Source organism: Passer domesticus, chromosome Z (assembly GCF_036417665.1).
Source record: "Passer domesticus isolate bPasDom1 chromosome Z, bPasDom1.hap1, whole genome shotgun sequence".
Classification (NCBI taxonomy): domain Eukaryota; kingdom Metazoa; phylum Chordata; class Aves; order Passeriformes; family Passeridae; genus Passer; species Passer domesticus.
In genome coordinates this window covers 77,542,783-77,558,801 of record NC_087512.1, presented here as the reverse complement: position 1 = coordinate 77,558,801, position 16,019 = coordinate 77,542,783, and the positions used below count along the sequence as shown (strand labels likewise).

Here is a 16,019-nt window from a genome sequence, read left to right as displayed (position 1 = left end):
TTTTGACAGAAACCTTGGAGATCATCTGTGGCTAGGAATGTGAGGAAAAAACTTCTTTCACCTGCCTCCACTCAGCTTTTGCAAGGGTTATCCAGATAGCAGCCTTGATATCAGCTGTTGCTGACAGTGGCAGAAGCAGCTCAGTGTGGCCATGACATCTGTAATATAAAATAAAAGATTTTACAGCTGTTCCTTGGGAGTTTTCAGGACTGTGCTTCTGGGAGAGACCTGGACAGTGTTGGTTGCTATAAAACACAAAATGCTCTTCTGCCAGGACTGTGAAAGATTTCTTTTGCTTCCTCCTAGGGTTTGAAAATCCTTCCCTGATCCTATGTTGTTTGGAGAGTGATGCTGCCTAGGTGGAGTCACCATCCCTGGAGGGATTTGAAAGGCATGTAAATGTAAAAAGGCACTTGGGGACATGGTTTAGTGTTGGGTTTGGCAGTGCTGGGCTAACAGTTGGTCTCGATGATCTCAAGGGTCTTTTCCAACTTAAATTATTTTGTGATTCTATGATTCTTCTTATATCCTTTCAGCAGCTGCCCGTGAAACAAAATGTCAGTAATCACAAGAGTACTTCCATAGTGTTTCCTTCTGCACTTGTGTCAGGGTATGGAAAAAAACAACCTCTGGGAAACAAGAAATTCCTGTTGAGAGGCAGGGAAATTAAAATGCTGGGCTCTGTCTGCTCAATAATTGCGGATTGGCTGGATGTGGAGCAATTATCAGCCTTGTTAGCATCTGGTTCATCCTGTGTTTAACTTGGTTAACTAGTGCCTCATCTGAAAGTGACATTAATATGTTAAAAGCTGCATTAACATTGACAACCATGTATCTGCTTACAGCCTGCCTCCCTGAATCCATTATATCCACTGCACTGCCATTACTTCCCTCTTCATATCTTTTCTCAGTTGCATGGATCAAGTTCTTCTCCATTGCTGGTACCGTGGCTCCCTCCAGATAAAGTTTCACAGGTTTTTCTTAGGTTAATACCACACTTGGTGCCTCTTAAGAAGCACAACTTCCAGTCAAAAGAACACAAAGGAAGCCAAACCAAGGGCAGGCCAGCACAGGAATATTTTATGGGAAATTACAACACTGCTTCTCGGTAAATTATTTATTGTTTCAGAAGTGTGTGAAAGCACGGAGATGGGATTACTTGGAAAGGAAACATGGGTACCATGGGAAACATTTTACAGCTGTGCACTGCTCTGAAGGCAGCAGACATTTTTTGTGGTTAAAAAAAGCCAGGAGATTGAACGGGCATCGAGCTGAACCGTGGATAAGTGAGCACCAGGGCTGCAGCACTCCGTGCAGCCTGGCTGGGTGATGCATTGCCCGAGGACATCCCTGCTTGTAGCAGCTTCCCTTCCTGCTCATGCTCCTCTGAACACAGGCATATGGCATTAATGGAGCCAAAGCACAGATAGCTGTCCCTTGGGAGCAGTTCTCAGTCCCTCCTTTCTCTTTTAATCTGCTGGATTTGTGTTTGCTCCGAGATGTGTGGTGGGGCTGCCCTGCACTGCAGCAAAACCCGCTTCCTTGCATGTTCAGGAGCAGAGGAGAGCACAGGAGTGCAGAGAACTTGATTTGTGGTGAAACCTCTTGGTAGAGCAAGCCAGCACGATTTACATGCCGCTGACGTGCAAGTCACCATGAGCTGCGGCGGGGAGGGAGGGCGTTTTGCACATCACAAACCCACAGATCTGTCACTTCTAGGCAGAGCCACATGGTGCTTCTGTGAGGCAGGCTGATGGGGACAGACAGCCCTGTGAGCTGAGGTGCTGCTCTGCTCCCCGTGGGCACTGACCCCCCCAGAGCTGCCTGTGGGTGCCCAGTGCCCCGTGCTGTGTTGTGAAGCTGAGAAAACTCCATCTGCAGACACACCAAACTTGTGCCACAAACGTGGGTGGGTGGCAAATGCACGGCTGCTCTGGGGGAGCTTGGGTTTTGCGAGCAGCAGCCCCAAATGTTGCAAAATCCGAAGTAATTCCAGTCACCATGGAGCAGGAGAGGAGTGACAGGAAATCCTCTGCTGGGGGAAATGAGTTTGGTTGGTATGGAGTGGCTTGTGATGGCCCTGCAAGGGACAGACACACCAGGCCCAGCCAGAACCACCCCTGCTTATGGTGATGCTCTGCCCTGGCACCAGCAGAACACCCCTGCCCTGTGTCCAAATTCCTAGGCTGCTTCTGGACGAGGAGCAGAGAAGCTCCCTGGAAGGGGAGAGGGGCTGGACCCCAGGATCCATTCTGGCAGGTGGATTACACCCTCACCCCATGCCTGCTGCTCCCCTCACAGCTCTGCTGTGACTCTCCCCAGTGAGATCCATGACAGATCTCTCCTGCTCTGCTCTCCTGAGGCACCAGGCCAGCAGCACAGCAGCTTTGGGGTGGAGTAGTAAGCTAAATAATTAACTTGCAATTATTAAATGTGGCAAAAATAACGGCCTGGAGTGAGAAAATGAATGCATGGTGCTGTGTAGACCCTGAAAATCAATATTTTTGCAAAGAACACAGTATGAGTGCAAGTGCCCACCTACTAAGGGAACCAGGAAGTCAAAATCCTCCTCCGCCCCTCAGAACTTGCCACAGCTGGAGGGAATGTGGTCGCTTGTTCTTGCCAGGGACCAGCTGCAAACCTCAGTGTTGGTTGGCTTTCCACTGCCACTCAGTGAGTTTTAGATCAAGTCAAAAAAACCATTATGTTTGCAACAGCTAAAAAGGCTAACAGTATTTTGCATGAGCCAGGTTAAGATATCTACACTTGTGAACATCCTCTCCCACTGTAGGGAAAATATTGATAAATCATGACAGCAACATTATTCTTGCAAAAAAAAGCTCTGGAAAACTCTACCAGCATTGTGCCAGAAGAGAACCAATCCTTTTAAACCCCAAACCTGCTGCCAGTGGCTGAGAGCAGGCCAGTGATTTGGGAAGAACAGAGTTTGGAGAGTTCTGCACCAGGATTTGCACGGTGATGCCAGCACTGACATTTGCTCTGCATCCTCTGCCCCCGCTGCCCAACCCCTGGGTTTGCAGCTTTGCCCTCCCAAGAGAGAATTCCTGGGAAGCCGGGACGCCTCTGGGGATGGGAAATATGAAGTTCAGCCTGTGAAAAATGCCAATGACTTGTTTTTAAAATTTTAAAAGTTTAATAGTAATAAAATGGCTATAAAAATAGTAATGTAATTAGAGTAATAAAATTTGAACAACTGAGATTAGGAGAATATGAGACAATAAAAACAAAGAGATACGTCCAGGTACCTTTTCCTGGGCAACACATGCCCGAAAAAGGACCCCCATTAACAGAGGATTAACCCTTAAAAATAATTGCCTTTTGCGTATTCATACATCTCATACATGATGCATAAATTCTATTCAAACACAAGATTCTGTCAACTTCTTCCTCTGAATCCTCATGCTGTCTTCCTGTCTGAGCGAGGTGGGAAGAAGTTAGTTTTCTGCTGATAAGGGAGCAATAAATTCCCTTTCTCTGAAACATTTAGGTGTCCTGTGGCTTCTATCTGGTGCGAGTCCTTTCTTAAACAAATATCTTACACAGCATAGTTTCTATTTTAGCATTATGTTATAACCTAAAACTATATTTAATACACTACTTAAGAAAATTAATATAGCATAACTTTCTAGCACAATACAACATTAATTTTAATACTTGCGAAAAGCCAATCATAAAATACTCATTTTTCACAGATACACATTTTTCACAAGCCCACAAGGGGGAATTCCAGAGCGCGGCGGGAAGGCTTGGCGGAGCGAGGCGGGGAGCAGCGCTTGGCTTGGGCAGTGGTTTATCTCTGTTCCCAGGGCTGGGCGGAGGGGGTGCTTGGTGATTTTCCTCCCCCTGACCGCAGTCCTGCCTTTCCCCGCTGCTCCTCGCTGCCTGCCGTGTTTACAGAGCAGCTCTTTATGGGATGCTCAGGGCGTGACTCACCCGCAGCAGTGCCCGGACCTTGGCGGAGCTGCGTTGTTAAAGCTGAAACTTCCCTTTCCCTGACTCTGCAGATGAGCCGGGCTCTGCTGACAAGACTGTGCCTGTACTCTTTGTTTTTCTTGTCTTGCCAGAAATCCTGTGCGGGAAGGTTCCTAGGAGTCATTCTAGCCCGGATCTGAATTTCTGAGCCGAGAAACGACGTGTTTGGGACAAGTTGGGCGCTGCTGTGCTTGTGCTGTCGGTGGGGCTGCACTGGCCCCCCTCCTCTCCATCTCCTCACCGTGTGGACCAGGGCTCTGTAAAAAAAACCCCCAAAATCAGCTGCACCACACACCCAGGAGGTACCAGACTTTACACCCTTTTCTATCACAGCTGGAGATATGTGCCAGACATTTCTAGACCTTGCCCAGTAAATTTCACCACAGTGCTTTTCACCTTTTTTTGGTTGTTTGTTTATTTGCTTGGTTTGGTTTTGTTCTTGTTTTTAATGGCTACTGGGTGCTTCAAACTGTCCTGCTGGCAGCACAGGTTCATTCAAGGTAACTCATATCTGGGTTAATATTTGCTGTACACAGGCTTTTGTGACCTCAGCCCCAAGTCCTCCAGAAAGGGCCCTTGATGTGCCCTGGTTTCTGCCATTCCTGGGAATCAAAACAGCATCAGCTGTGCACCATTACTTTGGTTAAATTGTATTATTTAGTCCTTTTTTTTTTTTCCAAGACTCTGATGATATTTGTGAGTCTCAAGCATCTCCCTGCTGTACTGAGAAATACTGAAAGATGTGACAGAAAGACAGAATCTGAGGAATTTAAACTCTTAGACCTGCACAGCCCTTTCACAGCTCAAAATGGCTCTGAGCATCCCTGGCATGAGAGTGCAGGGTTCTCCTGTCCAGTGGTACACTTCATCCCAGCTGTGTCTCCTCTTCTTCAGGGTGCCCCAGGAGTACAGCAGGCTTTGATTTCTGCTGTCTCTTCTCTGGGGAACTCCCTTTGCCCCTCTGGGGCTGTGACTCATTTCCTCCCCATGGCTCATCTCATCCTGTCTGCTGCCAGAGCTCGCAGCTCCCTCTTCCCCTCTGCAGCAGCAAAACTTGTTACAAAAACAAGTGGAGCCTCCACGTTGCTGGAAATCTTGTCCCCTTTCCTGCAGCACTTAGAGAGCCTTGTCTGTGGGGCTCTGTGTATGGTGTGACATGTAAGGAAAAGTAGGGAAAATATCCTGTTATTTGCATGTGAAGCCATTTTTTTTATATTCCTGTTGTGCAATATGGGGGGAGACACAGCCAGTAATAACACAATTAGTGAAGTAGCCTCCAGCTTCAGTCTCCAATTTGCTAATGTAAATTAAAATCTTGAGTAGTGAATGAAGGCAGAAATAACCATGCTGGCAGTACCAGTTCTGGTGGTGAGAGGCCTCCTCAGAGTGAGCTGGCCAGGAAATTGGGGTGCACATTTCCCTGCCCTGTGGGTGGGACCCTTCCCTTTCATGTGCAGCATAACTTCTATCTTTATGCCCTTCAAGGTAGGTGATCTTTCTTTGCCTAAGAAACTGATCCTTTCTGAGATTCAAAACACAAAAATTTTCATTGTTATCTTTCCTTGCCTAAATCTGTTTTCCCCTCTCACTCAGATTCAGTTTGTGCCATTATTTTTATAAATTTTGGAACAGGAGGCAAAGAAAGCTGAGTGGTAGGAATCTTAAAATGATGTAATCTCCTTTTAACAGAACTTAACTCTGGTGTTTGGCTTCCTACAGCTACCGGGGAAAATAAAGACTTCTAAGGTCTAATTTTATTTTTTTTTTCAATTCTTCATCTGGTTGTAAAGCCCTCTGGGGAGGTGCCAGTGGGTTTTTTTGATTCTGTGAAGAGTTGCTAGAGCTTGCCACATGTAAAGAACTGGGCTGAGGGATTCTGCAGGTGGAAGTGAAGGATTGCCATCATGTTGGGCCTGAGACAGGATGCAGCAGGCCATTGAAATGTGGAAAAATTAAAATCATGCTATGAAATCAGTGTCCAGGCTGTTCCCAGGTTCGTGTGGAGAGGGACCCATGGGGAAAATATCAGACCTCTAACAGCTGAGAGAGAACAATCTGCTGTGGACTCTGTCAGATGCATCCTGTTTTTTCAGACTTCAATTTAACAGGTAAAGGGCAGCACTGTAGCAGTGATGGTTCACTGCTACAAACAAAGGCATCAGTGTTCTAACCTCAGAACTGATTGCAAATAAAATTAGATGCACAGGATATTCTGCCAGTATATGTGTGGGCACACAGCTGAAATTCCAGTAACACAGAGCCAGTTAAATTTTAATTAATTTGTTAAAAATACATTTACTACTAATTTGAAACTAGAACCAAGCTGGCAGAAGAGAGATTATAGTAATGGAGCATAGTCTGTTGATACAGTCCTTATTTTCTCTTGAAACACTTAAAATATGTTAAAAAATCTCCTTGATTAAAAAAAAAAAATATTCAGTTTCCTTTTCCTTCTTCCCTCCCTTTTTCTCTTCCTTTTTCTTCCTTCTCCTTCTCCTTCTCCTTCTCCTTCTCCTTCTCCTTCTCCTTCTCCTTCTCCTTCTCCTTCTCCTTCTCCTTCTCCTTCTCCTTCTCCTTCTCCTTCTCCTTCTCCTTCTCCTTCTCCTTCTCCTTCTCCTTCTCCTTCTCCTTCTCCTTCTCCTTCTCCTTCTCCTTCTCCTTCTCCTTCTCCTTCTCCTTCTCCTCCTTCTCCTTCTCCTTCTCCTTCTCCTTCTCCTTCTCCTTCTCCTTCTCCTTCTCCTTCTCCTTCTCCTTCTCCTTCTCCTTCTCCTTCTCCTTCTCCTTCTCCTTCTCCTTCTCCTCCTCCTCCTCCTCCTCCTCCTTTTCCCTTCCTCTTCTTTCTTATTTTTCCCTTTCTTTGTTTTGCACTTTGCTTTTTCTCTTTCCTTCCTTTTGGAGGCAGAACAAGAAGCTGAAAACTAATCCAGGGCCGAGAGGTTTCTACACGCAGCTCTGTGCCCACACTTCACCCCTAACACAATGCTTTCAGTTCCTGGCTGCAGTGAGCTAAAAAAAGCCTTCTCCAGGCAGGGGTGCACTTTGGAGAGAGGGAATGCTGAGCCTGCCAAGCCACGCTGGGCAGTGAGACAAAGCTCTGGACGTGGCCCAAGGACACCCTTGTTGTGTGTCAGCTCAGTGGTGCCCAGGAGATGGAGATGGTGGGGACGGACACAGCTCTCCCCGTGCCAGCAGCTGGCCAGGGAGTGGGGACAAGAACCCTCCAACCACGGTGGAGTTGGAAAAACTGCTCAGTTCTTCCTCGATTCTTCTAACAGCTCACTTTCCTATTCCAAAGTTGGCGTGCAGCACCTGGGAGCTGGAAGCCCTGGAATGGGTGGCGGCTTTTGGAGGCCTCAGAGCTCCTCCGGCCCTGCACAAGGCACTGCCACGGCTCCCACGGTGGCTGTGGACTGGCAGCCAGACCAGATTTCATCTTTTCCCCCTCAAAGCAGCTCACTTCGTAGCCATGGCAACTCGCTGCCAAGCGCAGGCAGGCCCGGAGCTGGCGCTCTGCAGCAGCTCTGGCCCTGCTCCCCCTGGATGGCCAGGCAAGGGAAGTTCCAGGAGTCTCCTCATCAGCTTACAGTCGGCTGTTCTGGTCTCCCAGAAGACACCTATGAGGCTGAAATCAGAAGGAGGGTTTGTGAGCATCCCTTTGTGTGTCACTCTTTGTGAGGTGCAGTGTCCCCTCTGTGGCCACAACATCCACTGAAGGGCCACAGGATCCTCCCAAAGGCCACAGCATCCCCTGAATGGCCACAGCAGCCCCTGAAGAGCCAAAGTATCCTCTCCATGGTCACAACATCCCCTCAAAGGCCACAGGATCCCCTGAAGGATCTACATCCCCTCCATGGCTATAATATCCCCTCAAGGACCACAACATCCCTTCAAGGGCCACAACATCCTCTCCATGGTCACAACATCCCCTGAAGGGCCATAACATCCCTTCCATGGCCACAACATCCCCTCCATGGCCACAGCTTCTCCTCAAGGGCTGCAGAATCCCCCGAATGGCCACAGCAGCCCCTGAAGGGCCAAAGCATCCTCTCCATGGTCACATCATCCCCTGAAGGGCCACAACATCCCCTCCATGGCTACAATATCCCCTCAAGGACCACAACATCCCTTCAAGGGCCACAACATCCTCTCCATGGTCACAACATCCCCTCAAAGGCCACAGCATCCCCTGAAGGGCCACAGGATCCCCTGAAGGGCCACAACATCCACTGAAGGGCCACAACATACATTGAAGGGCCACAGCAGACCCTGAAGGGCCAAGGCATCCCCCCAAAGGCCACAACATCCACTGAAGGGCCAAAGCATCCTCTCCATGGTCACAACATCCCCTGAAGTGCCACAGGATCCCCTGAAGGGCCACAACATCCCCTCCATGGCTACAATATCCCCTCAAGGACCACAACATTCCTTCAAGGGCCACAGCATCCCCTCCATGGTCACAGCTTCCCCTCAAGGGCCACAGGATCCTCTAAAGGGCCACAACATCCACTGAAGGACCAAAGCATCCTCTCTGTGGCTACAATATCCCCTCAAGGACCACAACATCCCTTCAAGGGCCACAACATCCTCTCCATGGTCACAACATCCCCTGAAGGGCCATAACATCCCTTCCATGGCCACAACATCCCCTCCATGGCCACAGCTTCTCCTCAAGGGCTGCAGAATCCCCTGAATGGCCACAGCAGCCCCTGAAGGGCCAAAGCATCCTCTCCATGGTCACATCATCCCCTGAAGGGCCACAACATCCCCTCCATGGCTACAATATCCCCTCAAGGACCACAACATCCCTTCAAGTGCCACAACATCCTCTCCATGGTCACAACATCCCCTCAAAGGCCACAGCATCCCCTGAAGGGCCACAGGATCCCCTGAAGGGCCACAACATCCCCTCCATGGCTACAATATCCCCTCAAGGACCACAACATCCCTTCAAGGGCCACAACATCCTCTCCATGGTCACAACATCCCCTCAAAGGCCACAGCATCCCCTGAAGGGCCACAGGATCCCCTGAAGGGCCACAACATCCACTGAAGGGCCACAACATACATTGAAGGGCCACAGCAGACCCTGAAGGGCCAAGGCATCCCCCCAAAGGCCACAACATCCACTGAAGGGCCAAAGCATCCTCTCCATGGTCACAACATCCCCTGAAGTGCCACAGGATCCCCTGAAGGGCCACAACATCCCCTCCATGGCTACAATATCCCCTCAAGGACCACAACATTCCTTCAAGGGCCACAGCATCCCCTCCATGGTCACAGCTTCCCCTCAAGGGCCACAGGATCCTCTAAAGGGCCACAACATCCACTGAAGGACCAAAGCATCCTCTCTGTGGCCACAACATCCACTGAAGTGCCACAGGATCCCCTGAAGGGCCACAACATCCCCTCCATGGTCACAGCATCCTCTGAAGGGCCATAACATCCCTTCCATGGCCACAACATCCCCTCTATGGTCACAGCATCCCCTCCATGGCCTCAGCTTCCCTTCAAGGGCTGCAGAATCCCCTGAATGGCCACAGCATCCACTGAAGGGCTACAGCATCCCCTCCATGGCCACAGAATCCCCTCCATGGCCACAGGATGCCCTCAAGGGGCCACAGCATCCCCTGAATGGCCACAGCTTCCCCTCAAGAGCTACAACGTCCCTTCATGGCATGCTCCCACAGCCCTACCAGGATGCTCCTGCTGCAGGCCTTGGCTGAGGCTCATCAGTAAATCTGAACAGGGGAACAGGGCCCAGAAAGGGCTCAGTTCTCCTCAGAAAGGCTGTTTGGACTTGCTGTTGTCACAGGGAGCCCTGTGCCACAGTGCACCTTCTCTCTGTCTCAAAAATTCTCTGTTGAGATGTGTATTCTGGAGTGGAGCAGGGATTAGATCCTGTTCCAGCAGCGAGCTCTAAGGGGTTAAAGGATGGAGTCATACAGCCTGGGACTTTGCTCATCGACTTCTTGCTGCTGTTTGCTGTTGCAGACATTTGTTATACCCTGCATTAGTCAGATTGTCCTTTAAGACACCTTCCCATTACAACAGCAGCCTTTCCTAGTGAAGATTTCTTAATTAGGATTTCTTAATGAAAGCCTTAAGGTTGCTCTTCTGTATTCACACAGGCAGCCCAAACCCATTTCTTTTCATTGGCTTGAGGAGTTCTCCTCCTGAGGAAAGAGAAGGCATAAGAGAAAAATAAACATGTTTTTAGGGCTGGGAGGGGAACTAGGGACAGCTCCCTCCAGAAATCACTCTGAGGTGATTAGGGGGGAAAACATGGGCAAATCTTGACCTTGGTGTGAGGCACTGGCTCCACCCTTGCTGCTCAATTCCTGCAGTTCATCTCGTGCTACCAGAGAGCGTTGCTGTAATCAGGAGCTGCAGCTCCAGAAGTCTGACATTGCTCCCTGGAGAGCCATTCTGGCTCTGCTGGAAGAGGCAGCGCGGTGCCTGCGGAGCAACACGTTCCAAAAGCCAGGAAGAAGGTGGTGCTGGAGCCTCAGGTCTGCATTGCTCATATCTGCAGTGCTGATGTGTCTGTGTGCCCAAGTACCCACCCCTGGGTTTCACGCCAAGTGTTGTTTCTAATACAATGATTTCCCTGGAAAAGGGCAAAATCTCCAGCTTCACACATCCGTTATGACAGAAGAGACGGGGACTGGCTGAAAAAATAGATGACACTTGGAAAACAGAAAACAACTGACGGGATTTTGTTATACCAAAGAGCTGTTGGCAGATTATCAGTGCCACCATGTAGACACTGGTTTGAATCTTGTGAGGATTCACAAATGAATCATAAATCGTTGACTGGAGACTTCAGCACTGGAAAACATCACATGGTCAGCCTGATTCCAACCTCACAGGTGCCATCTGGGAGGCCAGAACAGTGTGAGCAGCTGAGGAGGCTCCTGAGCCTTCCTCCTCTTGACCAGCCAGCAGCCCACAGTGAGCAGAACCAGACTCAGGGCTGCTGCACTGACCCAAAGGAGCCACTGCTGCTGCAGTGCAGAACAGGGCTGGGCTTCCGTGCTGCTCCCCTCAATCTCCTGCAGGAGCTAAGTCATCACCTGATGGAGATATTCCTCATGCTCCTGTATCTCTTTGGCCGTGGGCATATCAGCCTGGTGCTGCAGCTTCAGGCTGGGCAAGATGCCCAACAGAGACAGGATGAGAGTTGTTGTTGGACCCATGGCCTGGAGAAGTGGGGCAGAAGGTCTGGCTGGGAGGGACCAGGGGGCTGGTGACACCCAGAATGTCCCCAGAGCCTCTCTGGGCACCTGCCATGATGAGAGCCCCAAGCCCCACTTCCCTCAGCCCTGAAGACAGTGCCCTGTCCTGGGGGTCCCAGCTCTCACTCTGGCTTTAAATCCCCAGGGCATCTTTCCCAGCCCCCATCCAGCCCAGCATTTCCCCTGCATGTGCACTCACTGGCTGCCAGAATCCAAGTGTGCTGGGGCTGGGGCTGCCTGGTGATGTCCCTGGCACAGCTCCCAGTTTGATACACCCTCCATGATATTGAACCCCCACAGAGCCACATCTCCCAGCCCACAAGGCCCAGCCTTGGTCCCCCACTGCTGGGCTCAGGTTCTGGGCATTCCCACCCTGGGCAAACCCAGCCACAGGAGCCCCCTGGGGCTCTCTGGACTAAAGGGACCTTTGACCTGACCCTCCAAAGCTGTAGCTGAAAGGAACATGAGGACTGTAGGTGGATGTTGCTGGCACAGGTGGAGAGGTGAGATGTTTTCTGGGCTGTGTCATCTTACTCTGAGTTTCATTGCAATGAAGAGTTATGTCCTCTTGCACAGAGACAAAATTCTCCTCCTGCCTCTCCTCTTGTACTCTTGGATTGCTTCTGCTCCTGTAATTGGTTACCTTGGAGAAGAGACCTATCCCCACCTTGCTGCCATCTGCTTTCAGGGCATTGTAGAGAGCAAGAAGAGCCTCCTTTCCTCCAAGATAAGCACTTCCATCTTCCTCAGCCACTCATGGCTTAATCCCTAAACACTTTCCTGACTCCACTGAGCTTCTCTGGACACACTCCAGCACCTCAATGCCTTTCTTGCCATGAGGAACCTAAAACTGAACACAGGATTTGGGATGTGACCCCAGCATTGCTTTTCTCTCACCCACTCAGTAGGTCACCTTGTCACAAAAGTAGATTGGGCTGGTGAAGCAAGGCTTGCCCTGTGGTCACAGTTCTCCTCCACAGTTCAGCTGCTTGTCAATGCATTGAAACTAAATCTGTGTCTAGTTTGCATGAAAAAGTTTGCATGATGAAATGGATTCTTTCATTCTGGCTGTTTTGTGGTCAGGTTGGAAGCACCGGTGTCAGCAAGTGACCCAGACAACTCTTTTGAGTCATGGCCATATGCTAATGGTGTCTGCATTTTCCCCTTTATTGCAATCTACAGTTTCTAATCTTTAGTACAAGTTACAGGTGTTTTTTTTGGTTTTCTTTTTTTTCCCCCCAAACTATTTGGATTTTTTGAGGACCAACAGGAAGGAAGGGCCAACATATGTAAGAGCTCTTGCCCAGCCTTTGCATATTCTCCTGGAAAGAGGAAGAGCTGCATGAGAACAAGACAGCCAGCAATGAGGAAGGTCAGATTCCAGCATGATAACTGCCCTCCTGCACTGCTGGTTCATCCACTTTTCAGCTCCTTACAAGTGCAACCCAGCAGGGCAACATGTGGAGCAAGGGTGACACGCTGTGATAGCCCGGGAGAAGTACAGGGGCGTTGCTGTGGTTGTCCCCTCTTTGCTCAGAAGGGTTTCAAATGCAGAGTAGATGGAATTCATTCGCTGTGGCTCAGGGGCCAGCTGAATGCCCACCTCACGGGGTCTGTGAACACACAGGATCAGCAGTTCTACAGGAACAAGCTCAGTCCCAAAAGCAAGTGAGAGGAAAACACACTGGGCAAAGCACCAGCTCTGTTCGTCTTAGCAAGGAACAGAGGAAGAGAAAATCTTCTTAAGGAAGAGAAAAATAATTTTAAACCTAAAGGTAAAAATTTCCCAAACAAAACCCTGTAAAACAGCTTGCTCCTTGATCCTGGGAGTCAGTCAAGTTTGGATTCTCAGATTTGTGCCTTCTAGTTCTTTCCTACTGACTTTCAATTGGGCTGCAGCAGAAGGGCCTGCCCTGCTAGATGCTAAAGGATGTGAAGGTGTCATGAGATGAATGTAGAAAGGCTTCAGCCTATTAGATACCAAAAAACCTTTCTGACCATCAAAAATAGTTAGGAAAGAAACCAAGCAGAGTGTCCTCTGGCGCCTAAGGAAGTTTTCATTTCAAATAATACCACCTATAACAACAACTGGGAAAAGTTATTCCAAGTATGGACATACCTACTGCCGCTGGGTCTGTTGGATTTCTTGTACAAACAGAAAAAATAGTAAAAAAAAAAATCACAGGGTTCAAAGCTCTTTAGGAAGCTAAGCTAAGAATGCAAGATAGGTTTTGTTTTAGGAAAATAACAGCTCAGGAAACAAACATATTTAGTAATGATGAGTATCCTGGGCAAGATTCAGCTTGTTTCCAGCACTGCTTTGGGTATTGTCTGTCTTTAAAAGGAGGCTTAAATTGGCTTCTTCACCACATGTGAATTCTCTATGTCTTTAAAAAGGGCAGGTCATGGAGCACGGCTGCTGTGACCAGAGGTGCTGGGGTTAGAGCTGGAAATTAAGCAGCCTGAATTCCTGTGAGACCCTGAGAGCATAGACAGCATGTTCCCACCCCAGAAGAGCCATGCTTCTTTTCAGATTCCTGATGAAAAAAGCCCACAAGCTGTTGTAGCTGGATGATGATAAAATAGAGCTGCTCCTCTCTCAGAGCAACACAAGTCTGATCTCTGTCCTGGAGCTACAGCTGAATGATATTGCCTGTTTTCCAGCATTTGCTGAAATACAGAGGTCTGACAGACAGAAAAAGGGTATTGAGAATGTGACAGCTCCTTCCCTTGCATAAACTGAGTTTTCAGAGATTTTGCTCAAATCGGGATAAGAAGCCTGATACCACTTCTCATGATGCTGTCTTTGAGAAATAAAGGAAAATCTTACCCAGAAAAAATACACACATTCATAAAGCCTATACAAATGATTGGTGTGTCTTCAGTCTGTGTCTGTTTTGCATTATTAACCAATCTAGGTTTTATTGTGAAGCTTCATTGATCATTTGCATCTTGCAAAGGCAACACAACTGGAAAGCAAATGAACTTCACCACTGGCTCTGCAAGTGATTTGCATTTTGGAGCTCTTGGGATGGTGGTACAGAATAAATTTTATCCTGAAATCCTTTCCTTGGGGCTTCCCACTGTTAATGGACCCTTTTTCTCTTCCAGTACCAAGTATTTCCCTGCAGATGTTATGCTATATTTCTGTTCTAACTTCTCATACGTTTGTAATATATTCTGTCATATTTGGAGTGACTGATGCCAAAATGTAAAAATATTTCTTTATCCTGCCCTGGACCTTTGCAGATGCTCCAGACTGTTGTTAGAAACACAGCTCAAACTATTCATGTTTTCTTAATAGAAAATGTTACCCTGGAAGATTGAAGCTATTACCTCCCTGCTGTCATTCTCTGGAAAATCGATCAATTTGCTAAGTAGGAGGAAGAATAACCTGCTCTACTCACCAGTTTTTTTAATCAGTGGGTACGTTCATGGCTTGTTAGCAGAGCCTTGGCTGTCTCTCTGCGTGCTGCCAGCCTGACACAGCATCTCCTTCCCCAGCCCTTTCCCTAAATCTTCATGGGAGAGCTGTTTTCTGAGAGAGGCTGGCTTGTCCTCGTGGGTATGTGATGAATTTCTCTGCTGCTGTGTGAGTCAAAGGATGTAGCTGTTTCAAAGGGATGGCTACAGCCTTGGGTACAGCCAGCATGATGTGAAAGCAGCTTTTCAGTTAAAAGCAGGGCAGCTTTTTCTTTCCTCCCATTATACTGGCAGCCAGACCTTTGAAAATAAATCAGAGGAATTCCAGCAGCTGGCACAGAGGGTTGGTAATGCTGGCACAGCCCTACTTGTGGTCAGACTCTGAGGGCCAGGCTGCTCCTGGTGACAGCAGATCCAGAGCTGCTGGGTTTCAGTGGGCATTGGAGGGACCTGGAGAAGCCCAGTGTGCAGTGATGTGGGTTTTGGTCCTGCCACCTTGTGTGTAGGCACATTGTCTTGCTTTGAAAAGACAGGTGTCTGCTAAGGAAGGCAGGAAACTCCCCTGAAATGGAAATGTAAATCGCCTCCCTCTGAATTATTATAATTTTGAAATTAAGGGGACCTCTCAGGCAAAGATATGGGACCAGGAATAACAGTTCTTTATCAGGGAAAAAAATAATAATTAAAAACAAACAAACAAACAAACAAACAAACAAACAAACAAAAACCAACCCCCCCCAAACAACAATAACAAAAACAAACAAACAAACAAAAAAATCCCAAACACAAAAAACCCCAAAAAACCCAATAAAAATCCCCACAAAAACCAAACAAACCCCCTCAAAAAAACCCCCTAAAAAACAAACCCCCCAAAACCCTAATGCAGTAATACAAAACAACACTGACAGAGTCAGAACACAACCTGACACCCTGTTGGTCAGGGGGTTGGTAGCAGTCCAATTGGAGTGGTGGCTGCCGTCCTCCTGGAGTGTCAGGTGTGGTTCTGTTGAAGCAGTGATCCTGTAGAAAGGTGTAGTCATCCTCTGAAGATCCAGTGGTGGTGTGGATGGGCCTGGTCTTCCTCTGGGAATCCAGTGGAAAAGGCAGCTGCTCCTCTGGGAATCCAGTGGAAAAGGCTGTCCTGGTGTCCAAAATCTCAGATGATATCCAGTTAGGAATGCTTGGCTCCTCCCTCTGGGCAGAGCTTCTCACAATGTGGGATGATGTAGTTTTATCAGTCATGCAGTGACATTCAATATCCCATTAACAGAAGATATTTCCCAGAGGGAAGGTTGGAAGAGATAAAGAAAACTGCCCAATTAAGAGAAGATAACAGAGCCACAGACAGGAATACAACACACACACCCA

The 16,019-nt window shown here is 48.4% G+C and overlaps 1 long non-coding RNA gene across 2 annotated transcripts; it reads right to left on the bottom strand.

Annotated features, from left to right (window-relative positions):
* Positions 1 to 3,131: 3,131 nt before the first annotated feature.
* LOC135291507 (uncharacterized) lies at positions 3,132 to 14,963 on the bottom strand. 2 transcript variants are annotated; one of them, XR_010354318.1, is made up of 3 exons: positions 14,636 to 14,963; positions 6,025 to 7,615; positions 3,132 to 4,250 (listed from the first exon to the last, which is right to left on the bottom strand). It is a non-coding gene; the product is annotated as an uncharacterized LOC135291507 (long non-coding RNA). The 2 variants fall into 2 exon arrangements; XR_010354317.1 differs by having other exon boundaries at positions 7,451 to 7,615; positions 14,636 to 14,817.
* Between the last annotated feature and the right edge of the window lie 1,056 nt (positions 14,964 to 16,019).